The sequence below is a fragment of the Amblyomma maculatum genome, chromosome 3 (genome assembly GCF_055883805.1).
Source record: "Amblyomma maculatum isolate TAMU_Amacu chromosome 3, ASM5588380v1, whole genome shotgun sequence".
In the NCBI taxonomy this organism is placed as follows: Eukaryota; Metazoa; Arthropoda; class Arachnida; order Ixodida; family Ixodidae; genus Amblyomma; species Amblyomma maculatum.
The window spans coordinates 142,532,533-142,558,741 of NC_139346.1; positions in this window are offsets into that span (position 1 = coordinate 142,532,533).

Here is a 26,209-nt window from a genome sequence, read left to right on the forward strand (position 1 = left end):
GATCTAATTAAATTTAAAATACTTTCTTGTTTTCATCCATGCAAAAACAGAGTAAACCCTTAGAAAAATGGATATTGAATTTCTGTTACCCACGTAATGTGTTTTTGATGAGTCATCAACCACTCAAAGGAGATTCAAGATTAGATGTGTTTTAACTTCATATCCGCAGCAGACTTTCCTTTGAGATCACACATGAAGTTTTGTGCTTGGAAAACGCAACAGTATTTTTGGGTAGGATCTAATGTGGAAATACATTGACTTTATCAAATGAGGAAATGTATACATCACTAAGTGAATATATATTATTTCTTTGTTAACTGCACACTTTCAGAGCCCTATGTTTTCATTTCTGATTAGCATATGTAGGATGTTGCCTAAGAAACAATTTTTATGTGTTTTAACATGAGATCCGCAACAGACTTTCATTTGAGATTACGCAAGAAGTTTTGTACTTGGAAAACAAAACAGTATTTTTGTATGTGGAAATGTGGAAATGTGGAAATACATTGACTTTCTCAAATGAGGGAAATTATACATCACTAAGCGAATGTATATTCTTTACTATGTTTTCATTTCTGTTTAGCATGCACTGTAAAAACAAAAACAACTTTTTCGACATTTGTTTCATTCAAAACACGCTTACACCCTGCGTCTTGGGTGTTTGTGCCACTGCAAATCACTTATTGCCAAGCGAATGGGTGCTGTGGTTGGACAATATGCTTGAGGGTGTTACGGGCAAGGATATTGTTGTGTACGCGAACCGACGCACTGCCACACCGCCTCCAAGCTAACGGACGCAAGGCCGCTCCATTTCCAATGCCTCCTTGCACCTGCGAGCAGGCCGTTTTGGAGAGACCAGCAGGGGTACCCCGGCCTGCGCCGACGACGACGCGCGGACGTAACCCGAGCCGTCCGTTGACTCGGAACTGGACCGTCCTGGGAGCATGTGCGCGACCAGGGCACGAGAAGCAATGCCTTGTTTATAATGCATGATATTTTGCGTGTTTCTTAAGATTTCGAGCTCCTTCTTGCTCTGCGTATAGATTAGCCGAGCCCTCAGTCATCGCAACGCTTCCCGAAATGTTTAGATACAAATAAGATTTAGTTACCAGTAAAATAGTGTTGGCGCTGCTGCGCTTGCCGGTATTGAAGCTTGCTCGCACTTTTTTTCCTTAAAGGTTCGTGCTACAGCTCCGTGTTCAGCGAAAATTACGCCCAAGGTAGCAACCACCGAAGAGCCAGCGCTGATAAATTTGCCAGCGATGCCAAACTCGACATGTTAAAATGACTGCAGTGGACAAAATAGTGCGCATAGGTATCTAGAACATTAGATGCAAGTTCTAATGGTCAAGAAGCTGTAATTGTTAGAGCAGCCGCAATGGCCTGTACACTTCGAAACATGCTTCGAAACATTGTCCCAATCTTATGAATGCAGTCCAGACATAAGAAGCAAATACGTTACCAACATTGCCAGTTCCCCGAGTGGCCGAGTGGTTAGCGTAGAAAGCTACGGAGTAAGAGGTACCGAGTTCGAATCGCGCCACAGGTGCAGTTTTTTTTTTCGCTTAGTTTTATTTTTTTTTATTTTTTAGCTTTTTTTAATGTAGTTGAGGTGCTTCGCTACGTTTTAGCTTTTACTTTTTATCCAAAAGTGCTCATTGGTCAACACTCATGAACAACACACAAGAAATGCACACATTAGGTACCAACCAGAAACACGGTGGCCAACTTTCTTGTGAAACTCATCAAAAATGCATCAAGAAAATGTATAGAAATGTTAATGTGCATGATGAGGAATGTAATTATCATTTAATCAGAAACTCATTAATCTTTTTTGTAAGGGAAGCGAGCCAACAAAACAACTCCTTTATATAGACGTGACGCGACGCACACACTAATTCGTTTTCCAGCCACATTTCGCCCCAGACAACTTTTCCCTCCATCTTTACTGCGTGCGTTTACGAATATAAGACAACGGCAAAAAATAAAGGGAACAGAAGCATGGTCGAACATTCGAAAATGAGCGGCGAAGCCAGCGTATTTCTCGCTGGGAGGTCCACGAGTGTAACCAGGCACCACTGTGCTCTAGGCGATGCAACACGGAGTTCCACTCACTCTCCCAACTAGTTTTGAACTCCGGCCACCTTGAACGAATTGTCCCTTCAGTAGCCCTTGACGCCCGACATCCTCTTGCTTGGGCAATGGTTGTATATGATAGCTGCACTATAAGATACCCGCCTACAAAGGACAAAGAAGGGCTCAGACGTAGAGTTCTGCTCAACTCGGTCTCCTTTTGCCTATCCGTTACACTGGCCCAGACTCACCTTACTACGTCGTTCCTGCTTTCGCGGCACTCTCTCAGCGTTGTCTATCGAAAAAGCAGTGGCGCACTTTAGCAAAATGTATTGCGAAAGGAATTAATTACTTTTTCGGCGACATTACTCTCAGGAGTCATTCATTAAATTACTAAAATACCAGATCGGAAAAGTAGTTATAAACATTACAAATTGCAGAGAAATAAATAAATTACAGTTATTAGAGTAATTTTAATACTGTCTATTTTATTCGCTTCAAAAGTCTGTTGCAACAAAATAAACATAAATACGACAGTGCAGGAACTACCGAATTGGTTTCACAATAAATGAAGAATATAAGAATTACAAAACAGTCGAACAGACGATAGGGCTATAGGGCGAGTCACGGGGCTGAACACCGACAGGCTTCATGGGAACACGTTATTTTCTGGTTTGCCTTGCTTTGTAAGCACACTAAATGTTACATCCTTCATGGTTCTATATCTTAGCATTGTAGATGGAATGGGCCTCTTTTCCTTCATGTTAGCGGTAAATTCATGGGCTGGTGTCCATTTTTACTCCTCGTTTACCCCTTAATCTGCACTGCGAGAATCCACATAAGTTCAACTCCCCCGGCTCAAGACACTAGCAAGTATTTCGCACATCTCTTCTTTCTTTCACTGTTTGGAAGGGCAAGTGCGTTTCGAGGCGATGTTTATCATTCGTGAAACGCTCCAAAGTTGACGATAGATCTCTATTACGTCGTGTTTGCGACCTAATATATTCTGGCATGAGAGAGATTAGGATTCATCTATAGAATAAGCAGTAAAGTTCGTATTCTTTATCTCAAACCTTTTCCTAGCACCATCGTTTCCTAGTGCAATTTCAATGCTGGCGCCGAGAGCTCAAAGAGGACAGGCATTTCTCATTATGCAGGGAGCAAATTTTTTTTACGTGCCATTTGTTTGCTTGCAATTTTGCTTGCATGCGTCATTTCAGACGCTGACATCAAATTAGGCACATTTTTGAATTGCTACTTCGTCCTTCTCAGCTGTTGTGAGAGCGTGATTTTACCCAAGTAACACGGAGAAGAATGGTTTCTTATCAGGTGTCTGCGCCTAATGAATGCTTTCTTTCCTGTGCAGAGTTCGCTTACTTTATTTGGTCCATTATTTTTCCAGAGCCGCTCTCTCACTACCTTTTTTTCTTTGTTGTAAGCTTAACGTTAAAGGCTCCGTTCTCCTGAAAGTTCGCCCTGAATGTTGTCAGTCTAGGCGCATGTAAGCAAAACAAACTTGAGCATGTCTCTCGCAGGTGGTAGATGACACGGTAGTGCAGTGTCTGGTCGTCGTGTAGTGTGACACCATAAGACCACTTGGCTAGGGCGATTTGGCAAAAGGAATCATGTTTGTGGAACAAGGGTGAAATCTGAATACAGCTTTGTATGACTCTTGCATTATTAGGCGCACGTGTTGTAAGCCGGCTTGGTTAAAAAGGAGTTCCTATCTATATCGGATGGTATTTCTCAGAAAGTGGTATCTTGCGACTTTATTATGCGCGTATGTGGTGTATAATCGAGGCATAAATAAAGGACTGCTAATTAAACGAGCAGAGAAATGAATGGACTTGAAGGAGCACTCGCATGGCAAGCTGGAAAACAGAAGCCAATAGGAAGGTAGCTTCATACTCCTAAAGGTGCAATTTAAGCGTCCCTTCTCCCACCCGCAATTGTCATTCCAGAGTACCAATGGCGCGACAATCAAACGCTCCTTATTGCCTCCATGGTGGCGATATATGTGTTGTAAACACTGCAAAGGGGCTAATATCCCTGTTTTAGTGGGACATAAACTTTGATTTTTCTGCACAAAACAAACCTCGTGTTGAGTATATTTTTGCCTGCACATCGCAGTAGGTAAATGCTATTTTCAGTGGGCTCAAAGTTTCATTTACAGGGAAAAAAAGTATGAAAGTGGTTTACTTAATCATATTATGTGTTATGTTTTGGCCTGATCTTCCATCAGATTAATGGAGCTGCGCAGAAGGGCTTCATTTCGGATAGCACACCTTAGACTGTCGAATATGTTCTTTAATTTCTACTGATTCATATCCTGCTGCAAATTGTTCTGATGATACTCAAGGTGCGACTATATGAAGCGCCAGATGCTCTTCAGCGCTACCTATTGGCACATGCCATTCATAGAAGACGGCGGAAAAAGGCGCGGTTGATTGGGAAAAGACCACAAACTGAAACAGCGCTTCGTCTCGTGCTGACCTGACTGGTTGCTGGTGTTCCACAGTGACAGAGTCCCTTCTGCGTAATATTAGGTTAAAGATATGGTTGAGGCAGTGCCGGATACAATTCCAGGCCTGCATAACCTACTTGTTACTACGGGCTTACTCCTGTACATCAGCACCTTGGCCGCCGCCTACCTGGGGCGCCCCGAGAATTGGGAGCCCTTCCTGCCGCTACCAGGACGAGGCACTTCAAACGGCTGTAGAACTTGCTCAAATGACAGCTGAGAAAAGCTTTCCACGCACAGCTCGTGCCATCAGCCGCGATCACCTCTGTTTTTTCATGGCGACGTGTTCGAGGACACCGAGGACTGGCTTGAGACCTATAAGTGTGTTTGTTGCTTGTTACAACGGGTGGGGGGATGAGCGTAAGCTGCACAACGTGTACTTCGCTCCTAAAGAGTTTTCGCGGATATGGTTTTAAAACGATGAGGCTTCTTTTCTATCCTGGAAGCCTTCTGTCGTGACTTAAAAGCCCCTTTTCCTAATGCCTACCGCCGGTATCCAGCAGAAGTTGTGCTACACTCGCACAGTCAACACCAGAATGAGAGCGTGCGTATGTTCTTTGAGTACATAGTACGTCTCTTCAATTGCGCAGACCCACAAATCTCGGAAGAAAAGAAGCTACGCCATCTGATGCGGGGCGTTAAGCACGAACTTTTCGCCGGACTGGTGCGCAGCCCAGCGCGCACTGTGGCGGAGTTTCACAGTGGGGCTGTCGCCATGGAGACAACGCTGCTGCAACACCGAGCCCTTGCAATCTCATCCGTTCTGTTTTGCCATAGGAATTGCAAGCCCTTCGGATGCCTTGTAGCACGCCGTCTTATCCGTCACTGGCTGAAGTCGTCCGGGGCAAGGTGCGCATGGCAGCTGCGCAAGTGCGTGACGTTACCCGCCAGTTCGACACCAGACCAACCTACGCGTCCGGCATAAGTAAGGCTCCCACCACGGACCACAGTGTCAACGCCGCAGCTCCAGCAATGCAGCCGCAGGGTCCTCCTCGCTAAGACTCTCCGTCAACCTAACCCTGTAAGAGTAAAGAATGGTGGGCCCGGGGTAATCGACCCTCCGCTATCATTGCGATGAAGCCAGTCACCTCTACCTGCGTGCCCGTACAGCCGCGTCGGCATGCGGGGTTTGCACCAGGCGACCCCTGCCATCGAAATGGCGAACGGCCTACTAAGGTCGCGAGCCACCTTGCTGCGCGATAACATCCCATCACGTCCGGCTACCAAGAGTGTCGGCCTACGTCCCCGACGAGCTACCTTTCGTCAAGTCCCAACTATCCCGATGCCGTTCTGCCAGCCCTTGCCTAGAAAACTAATATCAGAGGCCTTCGGAGGCAGGGTCGCAGATGATGGGAAATATGAAGATCCTCCGTTATCGTCAGGCCGATCCGACGAGATTTCGCTGGTGTCAGGTAAAGACAACATCCGACGTGCTACCTCTGACCAGTACGACGACATTTCGCTTGCGACAGGTAGAGACAGCATCCGACAAATTACCTCCGATTTTTTCGTAACAATTGATGGAGCGGGTGTCACTGTATTACTAGACATCGGTGCCGATTATTGAGTAATGAGCCATGGCCTCGCTCGACAACTGAAGAAAGTTTTGAAGCATTGGTCTGGCTCGAAAATTCGCACAGTGGGGGGTCACTGGATTGACCCTGCTGGCAAGTGCACAGCGCAGGTCGGCATCCGTTGTTTTGTGTATGTCGGAGAATTCGTCGTATATCGAATTCTCCGACATACACAAAACAACACGACATACACAAAATTAAGTGTTTGAAAGGCTTAATTCTTGGCCTGGACGTCCTGCACACCAACGGCGCTGTCATTGACGTGAAAGAAGCGCGTGTGACGTTCTCGACGAAACAGGCCGTGGCGCGAATTGAAAACTAGGAGCTCTAGTGAACTCGCTCTTGTGGGGCACGACTTATTTCGCGACTACGAGGGTGTCCCGAATGAACATCTCCCGCTATTCCTCAAGAAGGAGTTAGCCGTCAGTCACACGACTCGTTCAACTCCTTCACGGTTGTGCTATTGTCCTCCTGACCAATTTTGCTAAGGAGATGCAGCACCTCGCCAAGGTCACGGCTGTTGATTTCCTTCACGATGTTACTGTCTTGATTCGTTTATGCACCACTGGGGCCAGTCCTTAAGAAGAGGCTGCACCTTGCTATGCTATTCAAACCGTTAAAATTAGCCCGGACTTGACGCCCGACCAGAAGAATTTTCTCTCGGTTCTTCTGACTGATTTCGCAGACTGCTTCGCCACGGGCTGCAACGTCGATCGTACTCCTGTCGCCAAGCATCGAATTATCACTGATGAGTCCACGTTACCGGTGTACTAGCGCCCGTACCGGATGTCCCCTAAGGAAGGTGAAACCATTAAAGGCGCAAGTGGATGAAACGCTTACGAACGACGTGATACAGCCTTAGACGAGCCGATGGTCGTCGCTAGTGGTCGTTGTCAAAAAGAAAGATGGCACCTTGACATTCTGTGTCGCTTGCCGAAAGCTAAATAACGTGACAAAAATGGCGTCTATCCGCTCCCCAGGATAGATGCTGGCCTCGACTGGCTACGCGAGGCCAGATACTTCTCCTCATTAGACCTCAAAAGCGGATACTGGCATATCGAAGTGGATCAGAGACACCGAGAGAAGACTGCATTGGTGACGCCCGACGAGTTTAAAGTGCTTCCATTTGGTCTTTGCTATGCGCCGGCCATGTTCCAACGTATGATGGACACGGTTTTATCAAGTCTGAAATGGCAGTCGGGCTTGGTGTACTTAGATGATGTCGTTATTTTCTCGCTACTGTCCAGCAACACCTGAACCAGTTGCGCATTGTGCTTCAAGCAATCAAAGGCAAGCAACTAACGATCAAGCATGAGAAATGCCCTTTCGCTTTCAAGGAACTACGCTTTCTCGGCTATATTGAAAGAGCACAGGGCGTTCTCCCTAATCACTACCTGACTATCGCAGTATCAAGGTTTCCGCACACCATCGACAAAGAGGCAGTTCTGGGTGTTTTTTATTATGGGATTTATGGGTGTTTGTTATTACTACCGACGCTTCGCTCTATATTTTTCCAAGATAGTTGAACCGCTGACAGCACTAACCAGAGAACACATACTCTTCCTATGGGGAGGCGATCAAGAACAAGCCTTCCAGTAGCCGCGATGTCGCCTACACATTATCCTAATACTCGCCCAGTTTGATGAAGACGCCGCAAATGGCGTACACACTGATGGCAACAACGTTTGCCTTAGGGCGCGGTACTCATCCAGTCGCAAAACGGAGTAGAACGAGTTATCGCTTACGTGAGCCAAACACTATCCCGATCAGAGTGTAACTATTCGACCACAGAAGAGTGTCTTGAGGTAATCTGGGCCATCACAGAGTTTCGACCTTATCAGTATGGGTGACCCTTCCGTATTGTCAGCGACCATCAGTCGTTGTGCTGGTTGGTGAGCCTTAATTGCCCGTTTGGATGTTTGACTCGACGGAGCCTCCGTTTTCAAGCGTATGACGTTATTGCTGTTTATTATAAGTCGGAACATAAACACCAAAATGCGGATTTCTTCTCTCGCGCCCTGGACTCTACTGCAGTGGGAAAACGTCGACGATTTCCTTTTATCGGAGCCGTTACCTAATCCCATATGGCTGACCTTTACCGCAAGGATCCGGAGCTGGCGCCGCTCATCGAGTATCTGGAAGGACGTGGTGGTAGGGTACCGCTTGTTTTTCGTCGTGGCTGGGAGTCATACGCTATTCAAGGTGGAGTACCCTGCAAGCACAATTTCGCAAGATCAACAGAGGCATTCTTACTCTTAGTACCAAGCACCTACGGTCTGGCATCTTGAGCGCTTGTAACGACGAACTGTCCCCCAGCCACTTTGGAGTTAGTCATACACTTGCAAGAATTCGCGAGAAGTGCTATTGGCCGAAATTATTACCTTCAGTACAATCTTACTTTAATACATGCCATGACTGTCAACGCCGAAAGATCACCCGTGAAACCCGCGGAATTTCTTCAACCCATCACTCCACCGAAAGCTCCTTTCTAACAAGTGGAGATGGATCTTTGTCCTTTCCCGAAGACAACTAAACGAAAACATTGAATTGTTGTCGCGACAGACTACTTGACCAGGTATACTGAGACCGCGTCGGTCACAAATGAAGCTGCCACCGAAATATACGAGGTTTTGTCCATGCCACCGTATTGAGTCATGGCGCGCCGACTATTATCATTAACGACCATGGGCAGCTTTTACGACCCGCCTAAGAATGTACTTAATGTTACACACACTAGCCATAGACTGGCCATGGCGTACCATCTGCAAACTAATTGCTTGCTGGAACGGCTAAACAGAACTCTTGCCGACATGCTGTTTATGTATGTAGATATAGAGCATAAAATTTGGGATCAAATTCTCTCATACGCCACGTTCGCGTCAATACGGCACTTCCAGAGCTGATGCGGCTCACTCCCTTTGAGCTTGTCTTTGGCAGTCGAGAGACCACTCCCCTGGTCAGAATGCTGCCCGAATACCCCGACTGGGTACATGAGCTTGACCTGGACGTCGCCGGTTTTTCTCAGCCTGCGGAAGAAGCCCAGCATCTAGCAATGCAGCGCATATACCTACAACAGCAACTAGACGCTGACTGCTACATCTAGGGATGGCGCTTCGTTGCTTGCCTACGAGCCTAGAGACTATGTCTGGATTTGGACGCCTGTTCGTCGTTGCGGACTGTCTGAATAATTGCTGCGCCGGTACTTCGGCTCATACCGTGTCCTCCGCCGCATGAGTAAAGTTACGTAAGAAGTTGAGTCCGCGACCCAAGAGCCCTCAAGCCGCTGAAGACGCAAGTTCACTGACGTTGTACACGTCATTCTGATGAAACCCTACCACGACCGCCCACTGACTGATCTTGAGACTGATATCTCGTTTTGTGTTGTGGTCTTTCCATATGAAGCTAGCACACTGTTTGTCTGCTCATGAGTCTACTCCTATTTGGCTGTATCAAGGCGATAATGCAAAGAATCGGGCAATGACACATGCCATTACCGTGCATGCAATGCATCAAATGTACGTCACGTTACCCGATGTTTTATGGCTATCGTCTATTTAAATGAACCTGTGAGTATGACGTTGTTGGCCACATAACCGGTAAAAACACTTTCGATATTAAATGCACCAACGGGAGCCGCCCCATAATTGCCGACTACAGGCAGTTCCTGCACTCCTTGCCTATTTTTGGGTACTCCAGTATCACTCCTTAGCTAACCCAATAATAAACGAGACTGCTCGAATTACGTATTTCGACCCCAGCGAAACGATGCGTCCACAATTCCAAGAAGCAAAATGCAGCGGCTGCTGTATTTTATTTACTGCTGTCGTTAGCTGGCGACCACTTGAGCGGTATCGACCCTCAAAAAGTTTGCAATGTATTTTATGGCCTAAATTAAAAATTACTCAATGCAAATTGCTCAGAGTAAATAAAGTCGTATAAGGTATGTAATCAGCCAAAATTTCAATTATAACTTGGACCACCTCACAAAGGCGATAAAAATGAGTACTGAGAAAACCCTAAATTTTTTTCTTATTTGGAGTTTGGTTTGTATTTGCGTAGCTCAGAAGCAGCGTGTCTTGACTTGGGATTGAGAGGTCATTGATGGCTGGATTCCGATCTGCCCTTCCACCTCATAGGAAAATCGTGAGCTTCAGCTACTGCCATCTCGGCCATGTCATGTGGACCCTTGACACACACATCTTGATGGCCATGCATGTAGGTAGTGCGCCGAGATAACTTTTCAAAACAACAAAATTGTAACCCTCACCACTTCAAGTATTAGCGGGCTGAAGTACTTAGAACCTCATGGAGTAGGTATTTTTCATGTCAAATCGCATCGTCCCACTATTTGACCTGGTAGGCTGCGTTTCTATTTAATTCGCGAGGAATGAGCGAGAGATTATAAATGTAAATAAGTCGTTTACCATTTGTACCTCTTATCATTGTCAATTTTTAGATGTTTTCCAGTCAGCTTAGACAGCAATATTATATATTTTAAATATCGTTGGCCTTGGGTTTTCGGTTGTTGGCTTAGAATCGCAGGTGACGTAAATTTCAGTAAACGCATTTTTATCATGAGCTCTTAGTTTATGTGTTTTATCTTTATAACACAAAGTGTCAGTAGGAAATGTGATTACGCCCAACGTAATTTTGCCCATCTCTTAACGTGAAGTCGTGAGCATACAGGGACGTAGGTCATCTAGGCTGCCGTTTTTTTTTTCGAGCGTAGATGATATCCTTTAGGCTGTGGTTGAGCCGAGACATCGCCAGGACACACCAGAAAATTTGAAAGTTTTGGACGACTTTCCTCAGGAAGAACCGTCTATGTTCCCTCAGTGCATGCTACGCTAATCCCCGGCTAACCTTCCCAGCAGAACAGCGTCGACCGTGAGCCATAGTGGCAGCTTGTAATTTCCGCGCCCACCTTGTATATTCTAGAAATATGCAGCTTACAGGGTGCTTTAACACACGAGTGTCCTACTTCTTAGCATGTTCACTGACTGCCTTCAAACGTTAGCGGTCACTCATGAATGCAATGGGCATGTTAGATTTATTGACTTATGCACCTATTCGGCTCTCAACATGTGTGCTGGTCCTGTGACCCAAGGAGGAACAAGCCAGTTGAAGACAATAAACGATGTTGTTAGTAAGCGCCCGTATTTGCACCCGTCTCGCGTTCTCGTCCGTGTTGCTACTGCACTATAGTCCTCAGTATGATGAACTAACAAGCCAGCTATAGTATGTATTAATTAAGCCAGTTTTTTCGTTTGCCTCGGCACGCTCTAAAATAATACGGAGAGCCATAGTAAAGTATCGTTTCAGGAACACCGTTGAGAAATCGTGTACGCAGTGAAAGGAGAATGGTTTTCAGAAAAATCACATCTACTAATTGTGGTAGCGAAATGTATGGTCAGAAAATCAAAGAACCAAACCAGTGCTACTGGATGTTGAAAGAAGGTATCTGTCATACTTCACCTGCATATTGTATCTCACAATCTGAAAAAGAGTGTGAACAGATATGGGATTGAAGTGGTCTTTTCAGAGCCATAGTAATTGCGGTAGTTATGCAAGAAGGTTAACACACAAAAAAGTAGATAGCCCGACTGCGTGATGACACATCGGCATCGTCCATGTCTTGTAGGCTGCGAGAAAGATGCTGTGTACACCATTCCCTTATCATACGGCAATGTTTACATCGGTCAGACAAGCAGGTGTATGAACCCGTGGCTGCAAGAGCAAAAACAAAACTTGAAAGACGTGAACTCCAGGAAGCCATAAGCAAACACTGCAGCTTGTGCGAGGATTGTATACCTGACTCTGAAAAAACTGCAGTTCTAAGCAAGTGTCGCAACTGTCACCCGTTAAAAATTAAAGGGATTATTAACGATGCGCCCTTAACGGTGCGCACACTCTCAGACACCCTTAGAGTGAGGAGGGGGTAGCAGATCCGGTCGCAAAGGAGATGTCCTTGACCTGCGTGGCAAGCTCAGCCGGAATTTAACTACCCTGTAGTGACAGAAGGGGGTGGCCATTTGGTGCAAAGCTGTCGCCGGTTCAAGCCAGAGTAAGGGTCGGAGTCAGAAGTAACAAACAAAACAAACTTTATGCTCAGCAAGAGACGATACTGAAAAACACGCTAACGCTAAAATTGCACCAACGAGAGGTTCACAGATTAACAAACGCTAAGCATGCAACTACAGAGGTATTCAATAACATAGAAGCTTTACAACACAGATCAAACACGAGAGAGTCACAATTAGAAACACCAAATTGTTCACCGGGCACTGTTGCAGTCCGACGCCTCGAGAGTCACGATGTGGCCGCCATACAAGACGAGCGCCGCTCCCTCGCAGGTCTGTGGGCTTGCCAGCAGCAGGTGATCCCCGGGAGTCCAGTCGAAGCACTAGCGAACAGGTCGCAAACACTGGCTGTCTCACTGACTCCACAAGCGGCGCAGCCTCAATAAATAGGGTGCGCCGCGTCTGTCTGTTAAGGCGCGCTAAGGCTAGCGCGCACACACACTTAGCTTCGCTGGTTAGAGCGCTCCCTTCTCTTCCCGTCGAGCCACGCGTCGTCAGTGGCTAGGTCCCATAGAATGTTCTGGAGTTTTCTGGCATATTCCAGACTGATGAGCCACCGTCATCCCCGGACAATGGGAAAGAGTGTGACGGCGACGCGTACAAAGCTACGCACTCTCTCGCGCGGGTAAGGAGGTTTTTCTTTCACCTTCTATGCGGCGCCACGTGGGCCTCGCACCGCGCCGGCTTAATAAAAATGTGCACCGATTTTGTGACAGTGACGCCACCACAAGGGTGATAGCAGAGGCTCAGGTAATATCAAGGTTCTCCGATTAATTTATAAGCATGCCGTCTGTACCCCTAAGTAAGAAAAGCTGCTCTTTCTGAGCGCTCCCGAGCACGATATATGATTGAAAGCGATAGGTAGGAGTGACAAGATAATCATGCCATGGTTACAACAGTTCGTTTTATGTTTTTGTTTTTTTTTTCTCCTTGTGTTGCCATAGAACTGCTCTCTATATGAGCCAGTTGAAGTAAATAATCGATGCGTTTAGTCAGCGCCCTTGTTTTCGTCCGTCTGTCTTGCTCTTGTCCTTGCTGCTACTGCGCTGCAGTTCTCAGTACCGAATAAATACGTCCTGGTTGGCGGAATAATTAGCTACACCATCACGTGTTAAATCACGTTAAAATTCCAAACCATGAAAACCAGAACCCCAATCGAAATTTGGGACAATTCTTGGCTAATAAGGGCTGTAAATGCATCAATGGGCTCTGCAAGTAAAAAGTAAATGAATGCCCCTCGAGGCATGCCTTCTTGCACCGCCGACCTCCCTAGTTACATGGAAGCAATGAAACCTTCTTTCCCAATATTCGTACGTCCTATGCTGTTTTGCACTCAAAGTTCGACCATGGTCTATCGCCAGATTTCTTTCCTTCCACATCTACTTTTATTTCTTCAACTGTTTTCCTTTTCGTGCTTGAAATTTTGAAATGAGTCGTACTCGCACTCAAGAGAATTTCGCAAAAGCCTGACTTTGAGAGCAGCTGTAAACTTTCGTTCTAAAGGAATTTACCCACGCGTTATAGAAACTTCAGCTGCGCCTCGTTATATCCAAACCTTAGTGGAAGTCTTCATCTTCTTCAAACAAATCCGCTGATGTAGGCATTTGTTTAAGCAGATGTGCTCTAATATTTACATAATAAACGAAAAAAACTGCTATCGAATCTGGGGTTTTCTAAATTTGTGAATACAATATTAAACACTTAGCCTACTTCTTTGATGAACTGCGCATTGATATATTTTATCAATAACGCGACTGATATGCGTATGGCAACGCAAATAATGGTATTAGGTGGGCAGAGTTGACGTCGACCATCAGCATTCTCTAAGCTCGAAGCTGTCGCAATGTATCTGCTTCACCTTCCAGCACAAGTGGCTTTTCGTATGTAAATACACGCGCCCTCGGTCTCATGCGGAGTTTACCCAAATAATGCTCATCCTGTAGATGACCGGTGTTAACGGATTGAAACGGATGGTTTTGTTATGTAGAGATTTAGTTTTGAGCGAGTTTCAAGTCAGAATATAAATGTTCTTTTTGTTGCTCTGAGTTTGCCTCCCCACTCGACTAAATCTTGCTTAAAATGTTATGCATAGTTGAAAAAATATAGGAGAAACGTCATTTGGGCATCAAATGCTGAATACTAATTTTCCATGTTACGGCGCTGTTCAGGATATTGATAGCCATAAAAAAGCTACGAAAAATCTAATGCTTCTGATATTAGCCATGCTTATTGTTCTGAAGTTAGTGAAATCAGTCATATTTACTAGCGCGAAACAGTAATGTGAAGGCGATTACCCTCAAGTAAAATCTTGTATTTCTTGTGAACGAGCAAACATCGGTCAATAGAGACATATCGAAGATTTACTATGCGCCTTACATTTATAATATAATTGATATTGTGAATTACATAATGAAGGATCTTGTCCAGACGTAAACTAGCTTACGATGCAAAATGCTCATTGTTTCTACTTAATACGATACATTTAAATACTTAGCACACCAACTCCAATAATTAAAGCGATCAGATACATGATTTAAAGCCGTATCACATGTCAAACATAATTGTAAAGGGTACTGAAATGTTATTTTTGGTAACGGAAGTATTATTTTGCGCTACATTTTATTAACAGCTGAATAGTGCAGCGGCTGTGCTTGTTTTTGATTTATACTCTCCTAAATAAGTTTTACACATTATATTACAAATAATAGTTACTTCTGATCTGTTACATTTTCCCTTATCTTTGTCATTAAATGTTTATTTTTACCAAACAGTAGTGCTCCGGGAAATTCAATTATCTTTGCCTGAAGTGGTTACGTTTTTAAAAGATGAGCAATAGCCCAAGCTGGTCCTGACTGAGAGGCCTCTTTCGTGACAGAGCGAAGCAGAACCCGGCTGGTGAAAGGCACGGCTTCAGATCACGTTTGAGTTTGAGCGAATGAACACCGCCTCCCGAACCGTTCTCGTCCTGTGAAATATTATGCACTGTAGGGATTCTCCATCCTGGGAGGCGTCGCCGCTACGTGCCTCCCATTGCACACTTGACGCTGCGAAAGGAGTATTTAATTTGTAATTTTCTCTGGAATCCCTTGTGGCTATTCGACGAAGCGTATAATAAGTAAACAGAAAATCGAAAAGATATACCCCAAGTGGTATAGAGGAAGAAGATATATTCTGGCGAAAAAGTGAATTGCGCGTGCTATGCTCTCGCACATCGGGCTGCAACTAATGTTCTCCGGCCATATTTTCAGCTTTTGCCATACACTAAGGACATGACCTCATCTACCAATGGCTTCTAGACGACAGTGGCATAGCGAGCAATCTCAGTGTGGACGAGGTCACCTGCACATCCCACCAAGACGGCGATTATATGTGCATTCCCTTTTCCAGGGCAGCCGCAGCAGGCAGGCTTCGCGCGATTGGGCGGAAGAACACGCGCGCCCTGTGGAATTCTGGCCAGTTTGCGAACTGTCGCTTAAAATCCCTGGATCCTGACCTGAAGCTCCGGCTTCTACCTGGCCTACCATGACGCGAAGAAAGTTTGTTGCGCCGCCTGTAGGTTGGTGTAGCGTTCACAAAATCTTATTTTTTTGTGATAGGTATGACAAATAGCCCTTCATGTGCAACCTGCATATGTGACGAAGCTATAAGCCCCATTCTTTGCGAATTCCCCATATACAGTACGGCAAAACAGTGCTTCTGCTGTGTGCTGGAGCGTCTAGATGGACGCCTACTTACTGAAATCAAGATTCTAGGTCACTGGCCGCGGAAATCGTCAGCAGTGAAGGCCTGCCAGGCATTGCTCCGCTTCATGAAAACCACGGGCCTGACTGATGGGCTGTGATTTTGCTCTAATTTGGCGAGATATGACGTTGATGTGGTGTGACTTGATATGACATTGATTTGACTATACTAACTTCACCTTCCCTCTCTCCCACCACTTTTATATCCACTCACCCCCTTCCCGGGTAGATAACTAGATAACCGGTTCCTTTTACTGGTTAACCTCCCTGCCTTTCCTCCTCATCTTCCTCCTCACTTGCTTGACCTTCGCTGCAGAGCTTTCTCTGAGCGCTAATATCAAGCCAAGTGCTTCTGAGAGGACTCAGTGTATAAACACGGACATCGAAGCATTGTGCACTACTATCCAGTAGGAATTATGTTCATGTCGTTTGCCTTTTACTGAGAGCAGTGCCCTCACGCGCAAGCGCGTTTAAGTGTTCACCACAAAAGGTGTAAAACTTAGACAACAGCACTAAAATCAACCGAGTTTGACGATTAAGCAATGCGTAAAAATACCACGAAAGCTGCACGAATTAATTTAAATTTCTTTCTTTAAAATGAAATGCTTACGTAAACATTATGCAATAGTAATTATTTAGACGTATACTAATATTTAAAGACATCAAAGACAAGCTGGCATTCAAATACGAGTAAAACTCCTATCATTATATAGCGCGATAAGTGAAAAAGAAAAAACCGTTAGGCACCCTGCTAAGTATATGAAGCATGACGAGATAAAAGTGAAACACAATAATTGAAAACATTTATTAGCAGTTCATTCGGCTGATTCCTCGGCTCTTTGCTGCTCACGCTCAATTTCCTTGTTTGCCTTGGGAAGTCTAACCAAGGTTATTGAAGCAGTGTGTTAATGATTATGAGGCGGCAGTGAATATCGGTGCAGGAGTCCGCTGTACATCTGCACAAAATGGGAAAGTATAGGGCATGGCGCAAGAACGCCCGCGAGAGTTACTTGCAAACTAAGTTCGCCTGCTAACGCAGCGGGAAATTTGAAAAAATATATCACAGTTCATGCATTTCTTATACTTCATTCTTTAGTAACAACGCTTTTAATAGTGAGTACAAAAAGGCTTCAGAACTAAACAAAATATGCCCTAGATATCTGTCATTGAGAAAAATATACCGAAATATTCCACAAAAGCATCTATAGCTAAGGTGTAATCCGAAAGAATATACTCAGTGGTACATGTGAGCGTATAAGTTGTTAACAAATTAGGCAATACGAAATACATAACCTCCTTTAAAAGGTGAGCGTGCATAAATTTTTATTGCTTCAGCACTATATAAACTGATATGCATTTGACATGGTCGCAGACATTAAACATATTTGCCAGTGCTCGGCAGAACAATGGCAGTGAAAGCTGGATCAGTTTGGAAAATGAGCATTGGTACAAGAGCTGTTATAATGCATGCATCATTGTAACAGCAGCAGCATTCTCAAAAAAACCCGATATCTGAAGCCGATTTCACCTTTGACCTTTTCGAGGGACTTCAGGTGTCCACAAAAACAAGCGTAACAATTAACACGGCTTTCTTTTCCTATAAACCATTTATACAACGCCGCTGAAATTTTATGCTTTCAACTGAACGCTGGTTGTGTTCGACAAGGTTTGAGCGATGTACCATGTGCAGCAGCAATGCTCAGGCTTTCGCATTTCTCCAAAGCTGTTTCTGTAGTGCTTTTAGAAGCTTTAGTGCTGCAGCACAAATGCAGTGTATGGTCTCGAAACATAGCAGCCTGATTAACACAGCAAAATAACGTTTAATAATTAAGACACAGCAAACACAATCCTGTCGAAACGGCATGGGTCTGCACAATATTCCGCGATCAACAGAGTTAAACCGTCTGTAAGTTTTCCTAAGAGATGTAATTTACTGCTAAATTGTTGTTTAGGAAATCTAAGACAGAATTTGACCTGGCGGCAAGAAAAAGTTATCTGTGTGAGTTTAAAAGTGAACAAAAAATGGTTATTAGTTGTTTCTTTGACGAATTGCAAAGTTCGAGAGTTTGCAACAGAGATGCCAACGGAAGTAGGAAGCGTTCAGGTCACCAATGGCGACAAAATTCTCTGGAAGGCAGTGTTAATCTCCTACATAAAGGGGATATCGCACGGTCGTTCGAAGCGGAGCAGCTTTGAGCTTTTCTGAATAACATAAAAGCCTGCAATACTGCTCCTACAGTTTTATGTTCGAGTCACATTCTATATGTTTAAAAATGTCACATAAATCGGGATCAGAAATCTCTGTGCAATGGGGTCATGTACGGTGGAATCTCGTCTGCAATTCAGGCAGCAGTGTTTTTTATTAATTTATTTATTTGCCCTCAGGGTTTACAAAAGAATTATAGAGGGGAGGAGAAAAGGTACAAATGGTACAGTAGAATTGGATTAAAGGAAAGAAAAGGGGGGAAAGAACAACAGCAAACAACAAAACTGCCCTTATTTTAAACACACTTGCAAGTTCAAAATATCAAGTAAATTGACCAGGAAAGGTAGTTGCATGTAAGATCAGTTGTTTCTGTACCAATGTATCCAGGAATGAAGTACACAAAAACAATGAACGGGATGTGCGAGCAATAAAACGTTTCACAGTAAGTTAGTAAGCGAAATGCGAAATGCAGTGTCCATACGTCGTCATGTTTTGGCGAGGTATAGCAAATATTTAACGATAATCTACGCGTGCAGAAATAAAAGGGGCGTGTATGAGAATTAGGGCTCGGATAGGTCTCCTTTCTGTTCGTAGATGATGGATCTGGCGTTCGTCCCTCATGCGGGAGATCTTCATCAAAATTCTACTGCACAAAAACGGCAATCTTTCTTTGGCATATCACGCACGTTCATACTCAGTGGTCAGGTTGGTGCTTTAGCTGAACAACGCACCAATCTGTCGCATTATTCCAGCAACAATGCCAGCGCTACGACGATCACTTGCCACCATAGTAGAAGGTTTACATGCCCCAAAGCCGGAAGCCGATCAGCGCACGGTAAGCCAATGTGTCTTGGTTGTCAAGAGGATGAGCGAATATTTCACGCTCGCAGCAACGGTTGCGCTTGTTTGTACCGAAAGCGTATTACAAAAGCAAACATACACATCTACTTTCGGTACGTTTCCTTCTGTACAGTGTAATTAGAATTTTGGGACATTTGTCAGCTGCAGTTTATGGTATTTCTTTATCGACAAAGCAACACCAGTTGATAGGAAACCTCTAGAATTGAGAAAGTTGTAAAAATAAAATTTACAAAGCAGCAAAGGGACCTCCATTGAACATGGCTCGCCGGGGAATTCGTTTATACATGTGAGCCTATTGCCAGCGCCGATCCTATGTTCTGTTCGAGAGCTGATATCTCAAAATGCAGTATGCCGATACATAGATTTGTTTTAAAATTTGCCACCAATATGAACCATTTGTTTACTTTGCAATGCAGCATCTTCTATTTTGTGTGCGTTTAGATAGTTTAAATGATTTTTCCTAAACTCATCACCTCTTCTTTGGTTCTAACAATTAGGCCCCAACTAAAGTAGGTACAATTGATTTGATTGTTTTGCTGTATTTTTTTACAGTCCTGATCTTCTTGTTTAGAAATCCGGACCCAAAACTTCTCCGGGTGTTTCGTATGATATCACCAAACTATCCTCTACTGAATCTGCTTACCAGGGCGAGTCATTCCAAGTCTCGGAGGGACAAGAGTGAATCTGTCTACCATAGCCGCAGACGAGAAAAAGATTGCTGTCGAGACAAAGGAAAAATAGGCTGCTCGGAGCATTTGACAAATGATTCTTCTCGGACGAGGTGACAGGTGGTGTGAAGGCAGACAGAAGAGACCGAAAACGTGATGGGAAGATTCTGCTGCACAGGGAAGAAAGAAAAAGATATGAAAATGACCGAAAGGAAACTTTTGCTGCTGACTCCTTTTGTGCAGAGCTATTCGCAAACTTTCTTCGACAGCTGACTAGGAGCGACAAGCACGACCACGCTGTGTTCTTTTCTCGTCCTAAACAGATACAACACAACAGGGAGCAGTGGAGCTATGTAAGTTCACGAATAAATGCGGCTTCTTATACCGGAATTGAAAGGTGATTCGTTCCCGAAGAGAACCAAATTAAAAAGGTAACCAACAAAAAGCAAAACAAAATGCATGCATAATTTTTAAAGTAGAATGCTGGTTGGGAGTATCAAAGTGTACTCATTGCCGCTTTGAAGCAATCCGAAACGACATAAGGACTGGATAGATTTCAGTTGCAAAGAGAGCTACCAAGAAATTTTCCAATCCTTTTTGTATGACTGCTTGAGCCGAAAGCTGAAATAACGTCCCAACAACGCATTTAAAAACACTGGAAAAAAGGCCTGATTTATTTTGCCGCTGAATTATTTATTTTGGTTGGTTGGTTGGTTGGTTGGTTGGTTGGTTGGTTGGTTGGTTGGTTGGTTGGTTGGTTGGTTGGTTGGTTGGTTGGTTGGTTGGTTGGTTGGTTGGTTGGTTGGTTGGTTGGTTGGTTGGTTTGTGGGGTTTAACGTCCCAAAGCAACTCAGGCTATGAGAGACGCCGTAGTGGAGGACTCCGGTAATTTCGACCACCTGGGGCTCTTTAACGTGCACTGACATCGCACAGCACACGGGCGCCTTGCCTTTCGCCTCCATCGAAAAGCTGCCGCCGAGGCCGGGATTCGACCCGCGTCTTTGGGAACAGTAGGAATTATTTATTTTCTGCTCGTTACTCTACACCAACGACTTTGAAACCAATACCCGATACATTGTACACCCCTTCTAGTTTTTATGCGCCGTTTGTGAATGTCTCTCTGCCACGGATTATGCGCGTGGGCTCTTTGTGCCATACTGTACCGATGCCACTATCATATTAAGCCATTGATGTTCACTGATGCCCTTGCGACTATTGAAGAGAAGTAAGAGCAGTAAATTATAAACACGTCATTATAAATTATAAACAGTTAGGAAGATAGTGAGAGACCGGAAAGCGTGGCATGATATGGTCCATAGGGTCACGAAGAGTCGGATACGACTGAACGACTGAACTGAACTGAACATCAACAAATCAGGGATACGCTCAAGCTACACCTATATTGTAAACACGAAGCGCCCTTGATAGCACCTTTTCGCTCCGCGAACACTCTTATATTTTTGGTTCAAATGGGTGTTTGGGGTAAAGAAGGTAAAGTGTGTAACGTTTCTGTGAGCATGTAAACTTTTCAGAGGGGCATATGTCGTCGGTTCCAACTCTTATCGCAAACTAGGCTCAACTTGAAATGAAGTGGTATTCGATAAGATGAAGGTGAACAATATCATTTACGCCTGGGACGAAACTACGAAACAAAGGCACTAATGTCATACCTCTTCTGGGAGTAGCGATTGACGCAGGAACACTGGATCAAAACCGTTCAAAGTCATAAATGTTAATGCCAGAAGCATATTAAATAAAATTGTCGAATTAGAAAGCATAATCATAGAATATGAACCAGACATTGTAGTAGTCACTGAAACATGGCTGCATAAGGATATACTCGACTCCTCCTAGCTATAAAATAGTGAGAAAGGACCGAGAAGACAGGGGGGGGGGGGGAGTTGCATTAATTATCAAGGACAACATAGCTTTTTCTGTACTTCCAGATGTAAATGGCGTAGAAGCGCTATGGGTCAAAATAAAACTAGATAAACAAACAGTCTTCATCGGGGGTGTTTACAGGGCCCCAAATGCCCCGGTAGACGTTTTGGTAAATCTGCGAACATTTATGGACTCCTACCTGCCTCACGATAGTAGGATGCTATTATTGGGAGATTTCAACCTACCCGGCATTGACTGGTGTTCGAAATTACCTGTAACACGAGAAGTGCTTAGTTGTGAGCAGTTACTTGATCTGGCTTTTTGTCATAATTTAGTTCAAGCTGTATCTGATCACACAAGGATATGTACTGCATCATCATCTATACTGGATTTGATTTTTGTTTCTTAACGTATACAAACCTCTCTCTGTGAATGTGAGATCTTGGATGGCTTGTCCGATCATAGGATGGTTTTGTTATCCTTAAAGGCATCACCAGATTCCACAGTTACTTTGTCCGAAAAACATTTCTTTAATTTTCATGACGCTGATGATGATGCTGTGATTGACTGCCTCGATTATTCATTCATATGAAGATTTTGTGCAGCTGTATGACTCTGATGCTAGTACTGACCAACTATGGGAATTTTTTTCGGAATTAGCAGAGCGGTGCCTTAATCAGTTTGTTCCTAAGAAATTTAAGAGCACCAATAAAACGAGTCCCTAGATAACTAGAGACATTCTTCATCTCAAACGAAGAATTAAACGTAAACGTAAGGCTTCCTCACACAACCCAAACCCCGAAAATAAACTTTGTATTCGCCGCGTGAGCCAGGATTTAGAGAGACTTCTTAAGGAATCAAAAGACAGATTCTATAATGTGACGCTCACGAAATTTCTTCGCGAGTCACCTGGTAAATTTTGGCGCTATATAAATCCGTCAAAGGTTCTGCACCATGCTGAGACCGAGGAGAACGCCCATAAACGTGCCGAAGATTTTAATTTATATTTTTCACCTGTTTACATACGTGATAATGGTGTACTGCCTCCTTTTAATGCTGAAACTGAAAGACCTCCTATTACTGACTTACAAATTGATGAGCAAGGTGTTCTAAATCTGCTATTACTTATTGACATCAAGAAAAGCCAAGGTCCAGATCGTATCCCTAACGAGTTTTTATATAGGTGCGCTGAATGGGTATCTAAATACTTGACCAAAATATTTCAGTCTTCTTTTACTAGCGGATGCTTCCCAACTGACTGGAAGCGAGCAAAAGTTATACCAGTCCATAAAAGCGGAAATAATTCTGTTAGAAATTATCGCCCAATCTCGCTCACTAGTACAGTTTCGAAGTTGCTTGAACATATCATATCTAAACACCTGCTCAACTACCTCGACCAGCATTCCTTCATTATCGCCAGCATGGCTTCCGAAAGGGACTGTCCACAACTACCCAACTGATAGAAATAGTTCATGACCTCGCAGAAGCAATAAATTCACGTGGTCAAACAGACATTATATACCTTGACTTTGCGAAAGCATTTGATAAAGTTTCACACCAAAAATTGTTATATAAGGTTAATGCGGTCTTTAAAAATCAAACACTCACACAGTGGTTTTCTGCGTATATATCCTCTCGTGAACAGTATGTATTTGTTAGAGGTTGTGAATCTAGCACTCTTCCTGTTGCTTCTGGTGTGCCGCAGGGTACCGTTTTAGGCCCACTCCTCTTTCTCATTTTCATTAATGATTTGCAAAGTAGCATTGATTGTCCAATAAGACTGTTTGCTGACGACTGCGTGATGTACAGTGGCGTAAATACGATTGATGATCAGATTAAATTAAATTTAAACCTACAAAGAATAGTCAATTGGTGTAACAACTGGCAGATGGAGTTAAACTTAAAAAAGTCTGTGTTCATGTCAGTAACTAGGAAAAAGAATGTTCTTAATTTCAATTATCAAATAAATGGTTACATGCTCGAAAGAGTTGATCAGTATAAATACCTAGGCTTAACTTTTACATCAGACCTACGATGAAATACCCACATTGAAAATGTCATCTCCAAAGCTTTTAAAACGCTATGGTACCTGCGGCGCACAATGCACAGTGCTACTCCGGATGTAAAATGCCTGGCTTACAAAACCCTAGTCAGACCAATTATTGAATATGCCAAAGTAGTATGGGATCCTCACTCAGCAACTAACATTCACAAGCTAGATAGGATTCAGCGGCTCGCTGCAAGGTTTATATATAATAAATACCGCCGTAACCATTCTTCAACAGACCTCTGCCAACAAGCCCAACTACCAATGTTAGAAAGCAGAACCAGGTATGAAAGACTAAAAACTCTTTACCTCATTATCAATAATTATCTAAAAATTAATAAATCAGACTACTTTGAGATCAAAACTAATGAGACATCAAGGCATCGTCATATTAGGTTCATTGCATTGCCGGCTATAAAAAATAATTGCTTCAGTTTAGTTATTTCCCGCGAACTTGTAAGGACTGGAACTCTCTTCCAGACTCTGCTGTTCGATCATCATCATTATCTGAATTTGTACGCCATTTAGAAAATTTCATTTATGACACTACCACAAGGTGATGAGGTTCTATTGCTGTTGTGTAGGATGGCTGTTGTTCTGATTTCTGTGTAATTCGTTTTTGTTTTGTTTGTGTGTGCATTCAGAGACAATTTTTGATTGGCTATTGTTTTTCATCGTGTTCTATATTGCTCATTTTTCGTTTTGTATTTTCCACTCCTGTTACAGCCCCTTATGGTGGCTGACAGTATTATTAAATGAAATGAAATGAATGAAATGAAGTTGGATAAAAGTGGAAGCAAGATAGCATTACACCACACAGTGAACGCTGTGCAAAATATGGTTGCTTTACAGTTTGATACGAAATCACGGGTGTATAGTTTCTCCCACAACCTTTTTCTAAATTTAGACTATGGCCACGGCAGCGTCAAATGCTTTTTGGCGGAACGAGCTGAATACTTTTCGCGTATGACACAAAGCATTCGATTTCTTGCTCATAAAAGGAACGTAATGGGCAGATAAGAGAGCCTTGTAGATTACCCAAAATATAAATCGAGAGCTTCGGCGGCGCTGTACTAGTAAAGGCGTCCGACCGCTAAAACAGAGGACCCGGGTTATCCTGGCAGCGGCCGCAGTGTTCCGACGGTGGCAAAGCGCAAGGCGCCCGTACTCTGTCCTGTGTCAATGTAAGGTAAATAACCCAAGGAGGAACCCTTATCCTCATTACTACAGTCGACTTTAAGACGACGTTGAACTTCGACCCAATACAAAATTCGAATATATTTTAGCGAAGCTGTATTCGTTTTGTATTCACAGTGCGCAGGCTTGGCAAGGCACTGCAAATGAAAAACAAAATAAATAAAGATGTCAAACTCGTTTAGACTATGCTCTCGATAAAAAAAATCTGCATGTTGGCGCGAAAAGCTTCGGAATTTACCGCTCAATTCCAGCGTGCCCATTGCTATTTTATGCTGTCTTATATGCGATCGCGAAAAAAGGTAGGAAGAGTGACGATTACCAATAACAAAACAGGGGAGAGAGCTGCCTGAACAAGATTTGCAGACTCGTTAGTCTGCCCTATGCTAGAAGATAAAGGAACCAAAAGGATTATGAGGCGTAACAATGTAAAAAAAAAACAACTCCCTAATACCATACGAAGCCTACGGCAAATGAAAGGTATTAGACGAGAGCCGCTTTGATTCAAAAGGCCATATGTCATTACTCGCTCTAGAAACATAACATCGAGAAAAATGTCTAGTATAAAATCCACTAGCAATAGCCTGTTTTAGAATAAGCCATGATAGAAGAAAATGTGGTTTTTCTTCAGCGTCTAAAGAGCACTAGAATATGGCGTGATGTCCATTCACAAACACGTAGCAAACAGCACTTGTTTTCTAGCTGCGTGACCTACAAAATGACCGTGCGATGAAATGGGTGAAGCTCATGGCGCCAAATTCGGTAATTTTGTTATTTTCCAACATACACCTAATGTTGTTCATGCGGCGATGCATGCGTTACGATTAGTCTTACTGCCATCTGCGTCAGCTGCGCTCGGGTCCAGCTAACAGGCGGCGCAATGTCACTGTTGCATTGGCTCTCAATGTCGTTTTGTAGTATAGGAAGTACTCTAAATATTTATATGTAGTTTTTGCTATAGAGGGCGTTTGCGAAGTCGAGGGTATACAACCTAAAAGAAAGCCACATATAAATGAGTCATCCTAACGTACTCCCGTAAAGATAGTTCTTTATTCTACAGAAAAGGATCATCCATTGTGCTCTCACGCATGCACGGAGATATTCGGGTGATCAAAGGAGTCAAATGGTTACTTCTCTCAGGGCAAGCGGTCTTTATGAAGTAAATTTCAAGACAGTAAGGCGTTATCATAGCATCGAACAAGAGGATGAAATTATCCTCAGTGGAGTGTTTCGTTCTCTTCAAGGAGTTTAGGCTGGTAATGTTAGCAGTACGTTTTGAGGCTGTTAAGTGGAATGTGTGATGCCAAAGGAATGTAGCTCACTTGATTAGAGAGCGTGCTTTAAATGCGCCTCTACCACGCAGT